The sequence below is a fragment of the Phyllobates terribilis genome, unplaced genomic scaffold (assembly GCF_046119375.1).
Source record: "Phyllobates terribilis strain yellow unplaced genomic scaffold, ASM4611937v1 Scaffold_12__6_contigs__length_324123572, whole genome shotgun sequence".
NCBI lineage: Eukaryota > Metazoa > Chordata > Amphibia > Anura > Dendrobatidae > Phyllobates > Phyllobates terribilis.
Genome location: NW_027362772.1, coordinates 299,471,991 through 299,486,806, shown reverse-complemented (window position 1 = coordinate 299,486,806; position 14,816 = coordinate 299,471,991). Strand labels below are relative to the sequence as shown.

At 45.6% G+C, this 14,816-nt stretch overlaps 1 long non-coding RNA gene across 1 annotated transcript; it reads left to right on the top strand.

Moving 5' to 3' along the window:
- The first annotated feature begins 4,668 nt into the window (after positions 1-4,668).
- On the top strand, positions 4,669-11,514 carry LOC141172752 (uncharacterized). Its single transcript, XR_012252530.1, has 3 exons — positions 4,669-5,167; positions 8,586-8,724; positions 10,157-11,514. It is a non-coding gene; the product is annotated as an uncharacterized lncRNA (long non-coding RNA).
- The last annotated feature ends 3,302 nt before the right edge of the window (positions 11,515-14,816 follow it).

Below are 14,816 nucleotides of genomic sequence, written 5' to 3'. Positions count from 1 at the left end.
TACCCTTTGTCCGCTGCAGAGACCCGGTCCATGTCTGAATATATTGAGGAGAATCTGGCCCGGGGATTTATCCGGAAATCTACCTACCCGGCGGGAGCAGGCTTCTTCTTCGTCAAAAAGAAGGATGGCTCACTCCGTCCATGTATAGATTATAGAGGCCTTAACCAGATTACAGTGAAGAATAAATACCCCCTCCCGCTCATTCCTGAATTATTTGACCGCCTGAGGGGGGCTAGAATCTTCACCAAACTGGACCTCCGTGGGGCATATAACCTGGTTCGTATCCGTCAGGGGGATGAATGGAAGACGGCATTCAACACCCGGGACGGCCACTATGAATATCTGGTAATGCCCTTTGGTCTCTGTAACGCTCCCGCCGTCTTTCAAGAGTTGGTCAATGACATCTTCCGGGACCTTCTCTACTCCTGCGTAGTGGTGTACCTGGACGACATCTTGGTCTTCTCTCCGGATCTCCAGACTCACCGGAGGGATGTTCGTCAGGTCCTGCTCAGGCTCAGGCAGAACCACTTCTACGCTAAATATGAGAAGTGCCTCTTTGAGCAGACCTCGCTTCCGTTTTTGGGCTACATAATTTCTCAGACCGGCCTACGAATGGATCCTGAGAAACTGTCTGCCATCGAGAAGTGGCCTCGACCAGAGGGGTTGAAGGCTATTCAGCGGTTCCTGGGCTTCACCAACTATTACCACCTCTTTATACCGCACTTCTCTTCCCGGACTGCCCCAATTTCCGCGCTCACCCGTAAGGGCACTAATCCCAGAGAATGGCCGCCTGCAGCAGAGGAAGCCTTTCTTTCCTTAAAACAGGCTTTCTCTTCCGCCCCGGTGCTGCATCGCCCGGACGGCAACAAGCAGTTCTTCCTGGAAGTTGACGCCTCCTCCTCTGGAGCCGGAGCGGTACTTACCCAAAAATCGTCTTCCGGGAGAATGGTAACTTGCGGCTTCTTCTCCAAACTCTTCTCCTCTTCTGAGCGCAACTATTCTATTGGAGACCGAGAGTTATTGGCCATTAAGCTGGCTTTGGAGGAGTGGCGTTACCTGCTCGAGGGGGCTCTTCACCCGGTAATAATTTACACTGACCACAAGAACTTGGCTTACCTCCAGAGTGCCCAGAGACTTAACCCGCGCCAAGCCCGGTGGTCCTTGTTCCTTGTTTTTTGCTCGCTTTGATTTTGTTCTTCATTTTCGCCCGGCTGACAAAAACATCAAAGCGGACGCCTTGTCCCGATCCTTCCTGGTGTCTGATCTAGAGGAGGAACCTAAACATATCATCGATCCCGCCAGAGTAATGCAGGTGGCTCCCGTGAGTCTAAATCGTCTCCCTCCCGGTAAGACGTTCGTCACTGTACCTGATCGGGAGAGGATTCTACACTGGGGTCACTCGTTTAAACTAGCTGGCCACGCCGGTCAGAAAAAGACCCTCCAGCTTATTACCCGGCACTACTGGTGGCCTACCCTGCACAAGGACGTAATAGACTTTGTTTCTGCCTGTGTGTCCTGCGCCCGCAACAAGGTCCCGAGACACCTGCCAGCCGGTCGCCTCCTTCCTCTTCCAGTACCTGCTGCCCCCTGGCAGCATATAGCTATGGACTTCATAACAGATCTCCCTGTCTCTGCCGGCTGTACAGTCATTTGGGTGGTCGCTGACCGCTTTTCCAAAATGGCCCATTTCATTCCCCTGCCAGGCCTCCCGTCTGCACCCGAGCTGGCTAAAGACTTTATCCGCCACATCTTCCGTCTTCATGGCCTGCCTCTCCACATCGTGTCGGATCGTGGGGTTCAGTTCACGCTTCTGGAGAGCCACATGTAAACTGCTAGACGTCACCCTGGACTTCTCCTCCGCTTACCATCCACAGTCCAATGGTCAAGTGGAGCGGATCAATCAGAACCTGACTAGTTACCTCCGGCACTTCGTTAATGCCCATCATTCAGACTGGGTGGATCTCCTGCCATGGGCCGAATTCTCTTACAACAATCACGAGAGCGAATCTTCCTCCAAATCCCCGTTTTTTGTAGTCTTCGTTCAGCATCCTCGGATCCCATTTCCCGTCTCCACCTCGGTGGATAATCCGGCTGCGGAATCTCTCGTTAGCGAATTTTCCTCCATTTGGGAGAGTACCCGATCCGCACTCCTTCAGTCGCCCGAGCGGATGAAAAAACACGCTGACAAAAAACGCTTGGATCCTCCACAATTCCGTCCTGGAGATAAAGTCTGGCTCTCGTCCAAGTATGTCCGGCTCAAGATTCCCTCCTACAAGTTAGGGCCTCGGTTCATCGACCCACTGGAGGTTATCAAACAGATCAACCCGGTGGCCTATAAATTGAAACTCCCGGCCAACCTGCGGGTCCCTAACTCCTTCCATTTATCTCTCCTCAAACCCGTGGTACTTAACTCTTTTTCCAAGTCTACAGGTACGCCTCCTGCTCCGGTTTCTGCTGAAGACGAGTTTGAGGTAGAGAACATTCTGGCCACCAAAAGGGTAAGAGGAAAGACTTTTTTTCTGGTAGATTGGAAGGGGTTTGGTCCTGAGGAGAGAACATGGGAGCCCCGGGAGAACATCCATGCCCCTCTCATCCTTGCTAAATTTCTGTCTGGCCTAAAAAAGGGGGGGGCCTAAAGGGGGGGGTACTGTAGCGTCGGCGTCCCTGCCTCCTGCTAGGCAGGGACGCTGTTCCCCTCACCTCTCCGCTCCGTGCCCGGCGTCTTCCTCCCGCTCTGCTAGCAGCGCGCGCTCCTTCCCGGCCACAGTGCTTAGGGCGCGCGCGCGCTCCCCCTCTCTTAAAGGGGCCGTGCGCGCCGTCCTAAGGAGTCCCCGGCCAATGGCCGGAGGACTTCACCATATATAAGGCACCTCCTCCAAAATGGAGGTGCCCGAGCAATGTTGTAGCACAGTTCATCACTCTGCTTCAGCCCTCAGGTCCCGTTTCCAGTTACCTGCCAGTTACCTGCCAGTTACCTGCCAGTTTCCTGCCAGTTTCCTGTCTGATACCTGCCTGTCTCGTGTCAACCTGCTTCTATTCCTGTGGTCCGACAGTCTGCCTACCAGCCCTGCCAGTCTGTCTATGGATCCGTCTGCCCGCTCACCTGGGAGCGCACATCTGCTACCTGCCTGCTAGCCTACCTGGAGGCTCCGCCGTCACGTGCTGTGACCACCAGCCTGTCCAGAGACTCTTGCCCGCTCACCTGGGAGCGCTCACCTGCTACCTGTCTGCTAGCCTACCTGGAGGCTCCGCCGTCACGTGCTGTGACCACCAGCCTGTCCAGAGACTCTTGCCCGCTCACCTGGGAGCGCTCACCTGCTACCTGTCTGCTAGCCTACCTGGAGGCTCCGCCGTCACGTGCTGTGACCACCTGCTTGTCCAGTGACTCTTGCCCGCTCACCTGGGAGCGCTCATCTGCTACCTGCCTGTTAGCCTACCTGGAGGCCCTGCCGTCACGTGCTGTGACCACCTGCCTGTCCAGAGACTCTTGCCCGCTCACCTGGGAGCGTCCACCTGCTACCAGCCTGCTTGCCTACCTCGAGGCTCTGCCGTCACTTGCCGTGATCACCCGCCTGTCAAGAGACTGTCCCAGTCATTTGCCGTGACCACCTGCCCGTTTTCCCAGAGACTGTCCCGGTCACTTGCCGTGACCACCTACCCGTTTACCCAGAGACTGTCCCGGTCACTTGCCGTGACCACCTGCCCGTTTACCCAGAGACTGTCCCTGTCACTTGCTGTGACTACCTGCCCGTCTTCCCTGGGCGCCACCCGCTTCCTTACAAGGGCCGCCCCCTTGTATAGTTGCTCAGAGGTTCCGCCTCCCAGACCCGTTACACTGAACACTCAATCTAGACTGAAATTAAACTTGTGGACACCATCATCAAACTACAGAACAATGGAATAGAGACGTCACCAAACCAGAAACTAATTGACCATCCATCATACCTTAAATGGGACAGTTTTCATCCAATAAACTCTATTGTCTACAGTCCGGCCATCAGATACAATCAGATATGGTCCAACCCTACAGATAGAGACAAACTTCTTGGTGGCCTCAGAAAGACCTTTGTGAATCAGGGCTACCATCCAAGAACAATTGAAAACCCAGGGAGGTACCATCCATAGCGGCAGCCCATGCAGCCGCTATGGAGCTCATGAGACGGGGGGCCCAGCATTAAACAGCATCGGACCTCTCCATCCCCCACCACAATGTCAACGCAGATACAGTTGAAAACAACCATTCTTGGTCAGAACCTCCAGATGATTCGGTGGCCCGGAGTCGGGAGAAGCAGGGCTGTGGAGGCGGTAAGCCAAACCTCCAACTCCAACACCTCAATTTCCATGACACCGACTCCCCCATACATGGCTCATGTTTAAGTGATGAATTTATTGTAGCACAGATTCATCTCAGCTAAAAGTCTAGACCCTTAGATCAGGAATAGGACAGACATTTATAGGACATTTCATAACTTTCCCAAATTCTTATGAAAAAATATTCCCCACAAACTGCATTGAACTACTGTACCCAATTTGTTATATATTTTAGGAGTCGGAGTCGGTACATTTTATACCGATTCCGACTCCACCAAAATGGGCTATGACTCCACCAAAATGGGCTCTGACTCCACAACTCTGATTCCACAGCCCTGGGGAGAAGGACCCACCTCTTCACCTCTGGCTGCATCGCTCACCAGGCATCATGTGACCCTCGGCTGCAGCCGGCTCTGACATCCGCAGATGTCGCGTCAAGTTCCAGCTGCAGCAGGCCATGACCCACTGACGCGCATCTGATTAATGTGCTGTGGGCACATTGGGAAAGTGCGTGGTGGATGCTGGGCTGTGATATGCGGTGAAACCCCGCCCACAGCCCATCAATCAGGGGGGCGCGCGTCAGTGGGTAACGCCTGGATGAACTTAACGTAACATCAGCGGATGTCAGAGCCGGCTGCTGCTGGGGTCACGTGATGCCTGGTGAGTAGCACTGCTCACAGGCAAGAATCACAACACAAGGTACTTAAAAAAAAACAACGTATTTCCACCTTTTAAATCGACTATGGCATTCTCAATAGTAGTGGACAAGCTCTTTAAAGCAAGACAGCTCTGCAGCCGGGCCCTGGGGGATGGGAGGCTGCACCAAATGCATCATGTGCAATCATCTGCAGAGTAGGTAAGTCCATGTCTAATGTTTGTATATGTGTCATGTCCATGTATCTGTGTACATCTGTGTATGTGATGCACTTGTATTTAGTACATCCATGTATTCACATATGGTCGTATCTGGCATTTCAGCTCCATTACTAGTTTGTGAAAGGCCCCGTGTGGTGGGGGTGAAGGGCCACATGTGCCATATTGGTGAATAAATACATTTAACGTGAGCCTAAGCTGTGAGCCTATCATTACAATCCTCCTTTGAAAGCCTGAAAGCCAGCCCGCGGCTTGTATTCATAGGAGATCGTGATTTCTGCATTCAATCCATAAGGAGACTATTAAAAACAGTAAAAAGTTAAAAAAAAAAAAAAAAAAGTTTTTAAAAATATGAAAACAATACAAACAACACAAACAAACTGGACATGTTTGGTATCTGCGTATTCATACTGATCTGGAGAATCATATTGCCAGGTCAGTTTTACCATATAGTGAACATGGGAAATGAAAAAAAACCAATTGTGGAATTGCACTTTTTTTTTTGCAATTTCACTGCACTTAAAAATTTTTTTTTCATTTTTCCAGTACACTACATGGTAAATGATTTTATGATGTCATTCAAATTCAATATGATGTCATTTGATGTCATATGATGATGATGATGATGATGTCATATGATGGTGATAATAACAATAATAATTTTTATTTTTATATCGCCAAACATATTCCACAGCGCTTTGATGATGTCATTCACATTCATTATGACGTCATATTTATATGGTGTTATTAAAAAGTACAACTCGTCCCACGTACAACAAGCCCTCATACCGCCATATTGATGGAAGAATAAAAACGCATGTCTTCTGGAAGAAGAGGAGGAAAAAATGAAAGCTGAAAATCGCCCTGGGGTGAAGGGTTGAAGGAGTTGTCCAAAATAATGAAAATGCTGCGCACCGGAAGTGACACATGGACTCACGGAGCCGGGACAGATTGATCTGTGATCTGCACCAGCATCAATGATGTCACCGTTCTACCTGACACAGGAGCACTGCAGCTTGTGATAGGCTGCAGCGGTCAGGTTACTTGAACTGAATGCATCACTGTATTGCCAAGTTTTTAACACTAAGGTTCGGATACGGCTTTAAAGAAGGCAACCCTTTGCGATATAAAACATTTGGCGTAGTCGGCAGGATACGCAGAAGGCTCAGAAGTTCTTTTTTGTTAAAAATTACAATCATCTTGAATTGATAAGGACTCTGTGTGATAAGGTTTGATAGAGTGATATTGTTATATTGCGTAAAACATGCCTTTCTTTAAGAGAAAGGTACGTGTAAGTGAGTCTGTTGAGATTCCAGGTTGGGAACAGACTCCCTATTATATTTTGGCAACTAAATGGTCCCACAGTGCTGGTTTGAGTGAAGCGTGGGACAAATGTTTGAATGATGCTGAACCTGATGATGTGGTTTCATGCTTGCAGAAAGTGAAAGTAGAAAAAGGTAAAGAGTTGGGCGCTGTTGGCAGGCGTGGATGGATCCTGCTGTATGCATATAGAAAACAGCATGAGGAAAGAATACGTATATTAACAAAAGTTCAGGAATTGGAAAGACAGTTGTGCGAGGCCCAGAATGCATTGGTTATAGCACAGTGTCAGAATACGTTATTAATGGACAGATGTGATGGATATCAGCATGTTGCAGAAAAGGCTGCTGTATGTGTAGCGCAGTATAAATACAAAAGGAGGCGAGGGAAGGTTAATAAAAAGAAAGTAGCTTTGGCCATAGCCAAAGCAGGGATAGAGTGGAGCCCTGATCAGTGGGATGGGGATGTATGGGATTCAACTGACTCCGAAAACATCACCGATCCAGAGACTGAGGATGAATATTTCAATGGAAAGAGAGAAATTGATCCTCCTCTTAACCCAGTGAAAGTTCATCCTATATATCGGAGACGGATGGTAGAGACTGCTGCAGGTAATCAGAATAAGAATGCAGTAGAGGATTACAGTCAGCAGGAGCTTAATGACCTTCATGATCGTTTTTCTCAAAAGCCAGATGAATCTTTGGTAGCTTGGGCTGTCAGGTTATGGGAGATGGGGGCTCATGGAGTGCAGGTGGATGCTGTGGATGGCTCAAAATTTGTCCAACTCAGTCATGAACCTGTAGTGAAGGAGGCCTTCCGTACCTTGACAATTCAGCAGCCACATGTGATGTGTAGTATGCTTGATGTTGTGGCCATGGCATTGCAGCATAAATACCCATCAGAGGCAGATTGGCCACCAAATGAAAAACCATGGTTTACATTGAAAGATTGTGCTCAGAGATTGAAGGAGGAGGTCATGAAAAATGCTATTTCAGCAAATACATATGACGATTACATGCAAGTTATTGTAAGTGTATCTATTAGAAATCGTATCATTAGAAATGCCCCTCCAGGCTATAAGCATATCATGATGACACTAATGATCAATCAGACTGGGAAAACTATCGCCAATACATTGGAGGCAATTAGACAGTTAGGGGATCTGAGAGATTGGGGTCCCAAACAAAAGGGTAATTTTCCCTCTGAAGAGCAGCGTGACAATGTCAAAAGTAACTACAATCCTAGATCCCGCATTACCCGGAAAGATATGTTTATGGCCCTGATAAAGGATGGTGTCCACAGGGATAAAATCGACGGGATTGGTACTGACGAGATGTGGAAATTGTATCTAAAGAGAGGACTTAATAAAAAGTCAGGGGTTTCACATAATAGAAAGGTTACAGTAAAAGATTCTGAATCCCCACAGCAGGGGCCGGGCAGGACATGGGGAGAGAGAGGACTCACTCCCTCCTCGTCGCCAGCAAAGCCCACAGCACCGGGGTTTGAGGATCTTTATGATGAAGTTAAATCCTTGATACAGGAATTCAAAGCCCAACAGAAGGGGGCATCATTTTCTCCTAATAAGATGTCTTCATCTGAAATGGAGGATCGATGGAGGGAGACAGATAAAAGTGACTGACATGCTGGCCACGCCCCACATATGTTGGTAGATACAGGGGCGGAGGCCAGTTTGATTAAGGGAACTCCAAAACAATTCAGTGAGTGAAAGGTTATAACTACAGAATTAGGAGGAAAGCAAATTGAGGCAATTCAGGACAGAGCAAAACCAGGAGTTAGTGGAATCTCCACATTGCATGAGAAGTTAAGCAAAGTCTCTGTGGGACTTCAGGAGCAGGAGATACCCTTAGAACAATTGATTCCTGAGCAGAGGAAACAAGTGTGGTTTACAGAAGGGTCAGCTAGTTACCAAGGCAACAACCATGTGTGGAACGCAGTGGGCTATCAGACTACAAGTATACATAGCAAAGAAGTATGGGGAAAAGAGTTGTGGCAAGATATCTGGGCAACTGTGCAAATGATTAAAGTGACTGTGTTTCATGTTGATGCTATTTGTGCTTCAGATACCCTGGAAAGACTCTTCAACTCAGTAGCAGACGAACAGTCCAAAATATCAGTCACTGAATCCAGTAAAAAGACTGACACCACTGAGGAGCTGCTTGGACTGACTCAATGGGCACAGACGAGAGGGGTGCCCATCAGGTTAGATTTCATAAAGGAAACTGTCATGAAGCGTCAACATTCAAAACAGTGACCAATCCCTCATGTGGTGAGAGGCCAGAAAGCTGTAGGAAAACTTCCTGGGCAAATTTGGCAAATGGACTACATTGGCCCTCCTCTACATGATGGAGGATGCGTATGCATGGCTGTGGATGCACATTCTGGGTTTACGTTGATTTGTACCTGTAAAATGGCCAATGCTAACAATACTATTAAGACTTTGGAAACAATGGTATTGTACTGTATCCCAATACAGATTCAAAGTGACAATGAAAGTCACTTCAAAGAAGCTGTAAAGAAAATCAGGACTGCTATAGGCTTGCAAATGCAACCTGAGCGTTTTGGTCTTAAGGCCCCGTCACACTAAGCGATGCAGCAGCGATCCCGACAACGATACGACCTGTCAGGGATCGTTGCTGCATCGCTAATACATCGCTGGTGAGCTGTCAAACAGGCAGGCTCACCAGCGATCAGGGGAGCAGCGATATCGTGGAAAGAATCGTTCCACGATGTCCTGCTCCCGTTACCAGCCTGCTGCTTAAGCAGGAGCAGGCTGGTAACTATGGTAAACATCGGGTTACTAAGTGCGCGTGTGCCCCTAGTAACCCGCTGTTTACCATGGATACCACTCTGCTACGGTGCACGGGAGCCTCCGCGCACCGTAGCAGAGTGGTATCCATGGTAAACAGCGGGTTACTAAGTGCGCGCGTGCCCCTAGTAACCCGATATTTACCATGGTTACCAGCCAGATCGTTGGTCCCGCTGGTCACACACAGCGATGTGTGCTGGCCAGCGGGAGGCCAACGACCAAAAAATGGTCCAGGACACTTTGCAGCGATCAGCGACCTCACAGCAGGGGCCTGATCGTTGCAAAGTGTCACACATAGCGACATCGCTGGTGAGGTCGCTGGTGAGTCACCAAAACCGTGACACAGCAGCGATCTCGCTAGCGAGATCGCTATGTGAGACGGGGGCTTAAGTCTTATAACCTCAAGGTCAGGCTTGGCCTTAAAGGGTATTCAGGTAATGGGAGGAGTGATAGACCAGGATTATCAGGAAGAAATTAAGGTACTTTTAATGAATTATGAAGAAAAGGTCATGATAATACAGAAGAGAGATAAGATAACTCATTTACTAGTACTGTCTATTTCTAAAACGAAGGTGGTCAGAGTAAGGACCCCTGCAGTTGTGAAGGTCAGAGGAGGTGAAGGATTTGGATCCTCACATCCTATCAATGATGGTGCAAAAATCTGGGTGAAACAACTGGGTGACAAAGGTCCTCCAGAACCTGCTGAGGTAATTGTTCAAGGAGCAGACAATGTGTTGACAGTTATGAAACCCGGGCAAAAGAAAGGGGAACACGTCCCAACTGACCGGGATTTTGTGCAGAGAATAATATGTGTTTTCCCTTTAGATCAAAATCTGGAAATGATGACCCAAGCGATCTTCAGACCGAAAATCGAGAGACCAACCATGGAAAATGTGGCGTCATGGAAAACCAAACAGAATCTATGGATTTACTTAGCTCAAATGATGAACACTAGCCATTTTTGCATGACAAAGGTTACCACTGCTATCAATATATTTGAGACTTGGTGGCAGTACCGACCCCCTTTACAGTTATGGACAAAGCTTATAGGGGTAGCTACTCAAGATGGCGATACAGAAGGAGAAGTTGTGACCCAGAACTTCAATCCATGTTGTGCCTGTGTGAACTGCATTGGGGAAAGCTTTTTGGCAGAGGAGATGATTACCATGAAGACTTTGAGTATTAGGCCAGCTGATTTATTTTTTGCTATAATTTGTTCATGCATTGCTTTGTGTTGTTGTACACAGTGTACACTTCCATTATTATTTTTATGTCAATCATCCGCTAAAACCATCCACTTTGGATAGGGTGCTTTGTATAAATAATGTGTGGCTATAAGATATCCAAGTGTGGATTGTAGTGCTAATAAAAATATGGATATCTTATAGCCTACATATTGTAACATATTGTTTATATGATTTGATAAAGTGTGGTCATTAGACCAAGTGTGGAATGTATTGCAAATATAGTTGTCTGAATCCAAGCACTATAATATTGCAATATACTGCAGTATAATATTGATATACTCTGATACTGAGAAACTAGGTTCTTTCACATGAACTGTCCTTGATGCATGCTATCCACAAAGTGTTTGCTAGGTGTCAATGCAGTAAGACAATGTTAATTGTTCTATGGTCTATGAAGTTGTGTGTTTCAAAGATTCATTATCCTGATTTGTACACAAGTGACCACTGTGATATTTGCTTTAACAAATAGTGTTATTGTAACCAAAATCCTGATTCAAATAATGTGTGTACACTTACCATTATGTTCCACGAGAAATACACAGATCTATTGTCTAAAACAATGTTCATGGGTAAACTTCTCGAGATTACAGAACCTGGCCAATTCTGTATTATCGACGAATCATACTTATAAACATTAACCAGCTTTATGCTTCCATTGTCTAAACCTTATAAAAGTCACTGGAATCATGATACAGACAGAAGCTTTCTTGTGTAGACTTCTCAGGGGTTCTCTGTCAATTAGACAGATGATGCTCATAAACTCCTAGATGAAGAAGCCATAAGTTATACCTGCACTGATGTGTAGTGTTGTATGTACCTGCCCATGCAGTGTTGTGAAGACTTCCTGGGGTCTCTCTGTCTTGGTGAAATTGCTTCTCTGATGTTCCAGACGGATGATGTTTAAAAGCTCCTTGGTGACGAAGTGAGTATATATATATATATATATATATATATATATATATATATATATATATATGTATATATGTACTTAACCTTTGTATTATAACATATACAAAAGTGTATGCAATATCATATCATACTATTCCTTTAATTATGTATTTTACCTTTTAAATCAACTATTATAAATAAAATTGCGTTATATCGCAAAGGGTTGCCTTCTTTAAAGCCGTATCCGAATCTTAGTGTTAAAAACTTGGCATAACAATCACAAGCTGCAGCAGTTGTGTGACTGGTAGAACGGTGGCATCATTGATGGTGGTGCAGACCATCCGGGACGGGGTCAGCAGGTGAGTGTGATTTATTTTGTTATTTTTACACAATAAATTCATAATACACTGTGTTCCAAATTATTATGCAAAAAGTGTTTAGGAGTGATAAGGGAAGAATTTGTTTGTTTGTCAGTTAAACTCATTGATGGTGATGTGTGTCAGGGCTCTTTATATCACTGTAATCAATTGCAGACACCTGTGCTAATTAGTTTGGCAGGTGTGTCCAATGAAAGGCAAGACTACTTAAGAAGGCTGTCCCACATTACTAAGCAGCCTACATTTTCTGCCAAAATGGGAAAGAAAAAGGATGTGTCGGCTGCTGAGAAGCAACAAATTGTTTAGGTCAAAGCATGACTACAATCAACATTGCCAAGACACTTCATCCTGATCATCGCACAATCAAGAAGTATGTAGCTGATTCACAGTACACACGTGTGCGTGCTGATAAGGGAAAATTGAGGACTCTTTCCTACAGGCAATTACGTCAGGTTAAAAGAGCAGCGGCAAAAAAGCCTTGTCATAGCAGCAGACAAGTTTTTGAAGCTGCTGGTGCCTCCAACGTCCCCCGAACAACAAGATGCAGGGTCCTTCAGAGGTTTGCAGCTGTGCGTAAGCCATCCTGTCAACCTCTTCTATCCACTGCACACAAGCAGAAACGGCTCCAGTGGGCCAAACAATACATGAAGACTGACTTCAAAACTGTTTTGTTCACCGATAAGTGCCGTGCAACGCTCGATGGTCCAGATGGATGGAGTGGAGGATGGCTGGTTGATGGACACCCCATGCAAACACGGCTACGGCGCCAACAAGGAGGAGGTGGAGTAATGTTTTGGGCTGGAATCATGGGGAGATGGATTGTCGGCCCCTTTAGGATCCCTGAAGGGGTAAAGATGAACTCCATAATGTATGTTGAGTTTCTCAAACAGCACTTCCTGCCTTGGTTCAAGAAGAAGAACCGTGCATTCCGCAGCAAGATCATTTTCATGCATGATAATGCCCCGTCTCATGCTGCACATAACACATCTGCATCTCTGGCTGCTATGGGCATAAAAGGGGACAAACTTATGGTGTGGCCCCCATGCTGCCCTGACCTCAACCCCATTGAGAACCTCTGGAGCATCATCAAAAGGAGTGTCTATGATGGCGGGAGGCAGTTTACATCTAAGCAACAGCTCTGGGAGGGTATTCTGTCCTCATGCAAAACAATTGAAGCAGAAACCATCCAAACCCTGACAAATTCAATGGACGAGAGAGTTCAGAAGCTCCTTTCGAACAAGGGGTCCTATGTGCAAATGTAACATCACCTAGAATAAAGTTTTGAGTTGAAAACTGTTTGATTTCAGTTTGTAATAACCTGCTAATGCTTATAATTTCAAAAATGACCATTTTTTTGTTCTTTATTAAAATGAAAAGGTTGAAAACTCTGCTGTGCATAATAATTTGGAACATGCATTTTGAGTGCAGTTTGAGTGTTTTATTTTTTAAAAAATATACTGTTATCATAGGCAGTTTGTACAAAAACCTTTCAATTGTACTCTAATAGTTATTTGACTGGAAAATTACAATGACTGCAATTCATATAGGTAATTTGGGAAAATCTGAGAAAATATTATTTGCATAATAATTTGGAACACAGTGTAGAAACATCGGGGACATGGCACTGGAGCTACCGCCAGCTAGAAGGGTGAGTATATATTGCTGCCTGTGTGCATCACTTACATTATTTTGGACAACCCCATTAAAGTTTTTTTGTATACAATGTACTTTTAGGGTTATGAGACACAATTTTTAGCCAGAAAAAAATATTGTTTAAAAGTTTGGATCTTATAATTCCTGATCAGGGGGATCCAGCATTGTCAAACCCCTTGTTAATTTCCTTAATGATTGGTCAGAGACATTATGAAGCGTTCTGCCTGATCATTTAGAGTACTTTCCGTATGTTCATATTTGCACAATTCTCTTTTGCCTGGCACTGATCTGCATGATCAGTATAGGGCAGCGGGAGAAGCTGAACTTCATTTGTAAAATGTTCACCATTATTTTCACCTCTTCATTTTTTTCATAGACTGTACAATATCTTCAGAACTAAATGGAAATGTACCAAAGTTATATCGTCAGGATTTTTTAATTAGTGATCCAAAGTAATACAACAATAAAACATTGTTTTTCAACTTCCATGTTGCAATTTCAAATAAGAAACAGAATAACCAGCATGTGCTGCAATAAAGGCACTCCTAATTATTACTTGGTTGCACACACTTTGGCATTGCTGACAGTCTCCAGACGTTTCTTGTAGCCATCTATAAGCTTCTTGCACTTCTCAGCTGGGATTTTCTCACACTTTTCCTTTGCAGTTTATTCAAGCTCTTGAATGTTTGCAGGGTTCTTTTTTCCCAATGGTAGATTTCAGCTCACCCCGAAGATTTTTAATGGGATCGAGGTCAGTACTCATTTCTGGCCATTTTAAAACAGTCCATTTTTTTTAATTTTTCAACCATTCCTGTGTACTTTTAGATGTGTGCTTTAGGCCATTGTCCTGCTGAAGGACCCATGTTCTTCGACTCAAACCAACTTTTCTTACACTTGGAAGACATTTCGCTCTAAAATCTCTTGATAGTTCTCTGATTTCATGATTCCTGTGATACGGTCAAGGCCTCCAGTACCAGACGCAGCAAAGCAACCCCGCAGCATTATGGATCCTCCACCATGCTTAACTGTTGGTAAGGTGTTCTTTTCTTTATAAGCTTCATTGCGCCGCCTGTAAACAAACTATTGCTTTGGATTGCCAAAAAGCTTTATTTTTGTTTTATCTGTCCACACAACATTTTCCCAGAAAGATTGTGGTTTGTCAAGGTACTTTTTGGCAAAGATCAGTCATTCCTTTTTATGTCTTTTCTTCAGCGATGGTTTCTTCCTTGGCCTTCGCCCATTAAACTCTGATTGGTTTAGTGTGCGGCTCATGTTACTTGTTGAAACCATGACCCCAGACTTTTCCAGGTTGGCCTTCAG